Source organism: Chrysochloris asiatica, unplaced genomic scaffold (assembly GCF_000296735.1).
Source record: "Chrysochloris asiatica unplaced genomic scaffold, ChrAsi1.0 scaffold00023, whole genome shotgun sequence".
NCBI classification, from domain to species: domain Eukaryota; kingdom Metazoa; phylum Chordata; class Mammalia; order Afrosoricida; family Chrysochloridae; genus Chrysochloris; species Chrysochloris asiatica.
Genome location: NW_006408541.1, coordinates 8,992,051 through 8,994,831, shown reverse-complemented (window position 1 = coordinate 8,994,831; position 2,781 = coordinate 8,992,051). Strand labels below are relative to the sequence as shown.

The 2,781-nt window shown below is 46.3% G+C and overlaps 1 pseudogene; it reads right to left on the bottom strand.

The window, feature by feature from the left end:
* Positions 1–1,935: 1,935 nt before the first annotated feature.
* LOC102841034 lies at positions 1,936–2,525 on the bottom strand (annotated as a pseudogene).
* Positions 2,526–2,781: the final 256 nt, after the last annotated feature.

Sequence of the window (2,781 nt, the reverse complement as noted above, 5' to 3'; positions counted from 1 at the left end):
GAGGTCAATGAACCCCTGAAGTTATGGCCCTGATATAAACTCTAAACCTTAATACAAAAATATTTGCTGAAGTTGTCTTAAAACCAAGCAAGAGTTGAGCTTTAATGAGGAAAGAATGTCTGCTTTGAGCATGTGTTCTTTTAAAAACTATTGATAGGGAGCGTGGAGTCTGCTGTTAACAGTGTAGGGTAAGCACTGGCCCACAGATCTGTTTGCACTGCAAGGTCTGAGGTTCAAACCCACCAGCCACTCCTTGGAAACCCTATACAGGGTCGCTGAGTCAGAACCGACTCGATGATACTTAATAATAACAACATTTGGAGTACGTTGGCTTCAAAGGATAGGTACTGGACTGTGAATCACAAGGTCAGCGGTTTGAGCTCACCAGTGCATTCCTCAGGAGAAAGATGAGGCTTTCTGCTCAAAAAAACCCTTACAGCCTCGTTAACCCTATACAGGGTCACTCTGAGTGGGAACCAACTCACCAGCACTTAACAACAATAGCATATGGTATCACACCAACAACAGCAACTTAAAAGAGTAAATAGAAAACTTAGGGGCAGTGAGTTTATGTTCATGGAAAAGGAACAACCCAGACAAGGAGTGTGAGAATGATTACACAATTTGAGTAAATTCCTAAGTGTCCCTAAAATCATACATATAGAAACTGTTGAATTGATGCATACTTCACTTTGTATATTCTCAATAATAACAGCAAAAATAAATAAAATTTAGAAAACAAAATGAACTGAGAGGAAAGAATTGTTGCCCTCTGCCAAAAACATTCTGCGGTGCTGTAGGAACAACACAGGAATGCAAACCGCAAGGTTAGTGGTTCGAATCCACCAGCTGCTCTTCGGAAACCCTATACAGGGTTATTATGAGTTGGGACCGACTCGAGGGCACTTAACAACAACAGTCCCTACAAAACAGGAAAGATGAGAGTGTAAAGTAGCATTCACTGTGGCGGCAGGAAGTTTGCCCAAGCCTTTTTCATGTTTACAACCCCAGTGCTAAGACAGGACTGGCAATTAGATACGGACCAATCAAAGTGTGACAAATGTGAAAGAATGGATGGGTGGAAGGCGAAATGAATCACACACAAAATGTTTCTCCTTTAATTTTATTTGGTCCTCACCGTGGGAAACAGGAAGATGACAGATAGGTCCTTGGTAGTAAAATGGTTAGGAACTATCGTTTTATCTCAACTTTCCATTTTATGTTGTTGTTGTTCGGTGTCGTCCAGTTAATTCCAACTCATAGTGATCTCTACACAACAGAATGAAACATTGCCCGGTCTTGCACCATCTTCACAATTGTTACTAACCTTGAGCTTGTTGCTGCTGCTCCTCTCCCAATCCATCTCATTAAGGGTCTTCCTCTAGTTCACTGACCTCCGCTTTACCCAACAGGATGTCCTTCTCCAGGGACAGGTCCCTCCTGACAACATGTCCAACGTACAAGAGACAAAGTCTCACCATCCTGGCTTCTAGGGAGCACTCTGACTATACTTCTTCCAACATAGTTGGTTTATTCTTCTGGCAGTCTGTGGTATCATTAATATTCTCCTCCAACACCATAACTCAAATGCATCAATTCTTCTATGGTCTTTCTTAGTCACTGCCCAACATTCACATACATAGGAGAATACAACCTTGATGCACACCTTTCCTGATTTAAAACATTCCGTGTCCCTTGTTTTTGTTGTTTGTTATTGTTGTTTTGATGAACGCTGTATCATAGAAACAGACTGAACTCCCTTTTGTATAAAGAATCTCTGGACTGGGTCAGGGAAGTCCACTGGATGCAGGTCACCATGGAGCATCCCTGCCTCTGCCTCCCTGAAACCTTCACTAGGATCACCGGAGATAATAGAGGCTGCTGTCCCTAGGGACAGGCTGAGTGAAGGGTCAAGGCTCCTGGCTGCCTGGAAGGTCACAACCGCTCTGTCCCTTGCCCCATTCAGTTGTCCAGGACCTGGAGCTGTCGGAGGAAGCCTGAGTTGGGGCAGATATCGCGGTCGGCCTGCACCCCTTCATGTTCTCACGAGATCATGTTCTTGCAGATCATGAGGAAGGCCAGGACAAGCTTGGCAGAGTGGCTCACCCCCATGGCGCAATGGGCCAGCACTCGGCCTTGGGGAACACAGAGGGCTGTCGGATGTATCGGGAAACGGACAAAAAGTAGATGCTGGGGTCAAAGATGGGGTTGTCATCAACCTCAGTGCCAGAGTACTCCAAGGACATCCCACGGTAGAACTTGGCGCCTGTGTCCACTTGAAACTTGCCCACAGCAGCAGTCACGATGTGGACGACATCCAGCTGGGTCAGCGCATTCTTGTCCCGAGCTGCATACGCATCTCCCAGGTCAAAGTTAGGCCAGACCTTGTTGAAGTAGGTCAGTGTGGACGATATATCCCAGTTGGCCCACAGCAGCCGATGCAATGAAGGCTGCTGGTAGGCGCCCGCCAGGACTGCCCCATAGAACTTGAGCCTCCCAAGGTCCTGCTTCTGTCATGAGTTCATCCTGGAAGGCAGTGGATACTGTGGTGGTAGGGGCAGACCCATGGTGGTGCTGTGCTCGACCCATCGAGGCAACACAGAGGGAAAGGTGCCCCTGGGGGTTGTGCTATGGCCTGCTTCTTGTTTCATGTACAAGTTCCTCATGAGCATAATTAAGTGTTCCAGAATGTTCATTCTCTGCAATGTTGTCCGTGGCTTCTCATGAGCCACACAGTCAAAAACCTTTGCGTAGTCAATGTAATGTTGTAGCCATTTAAAA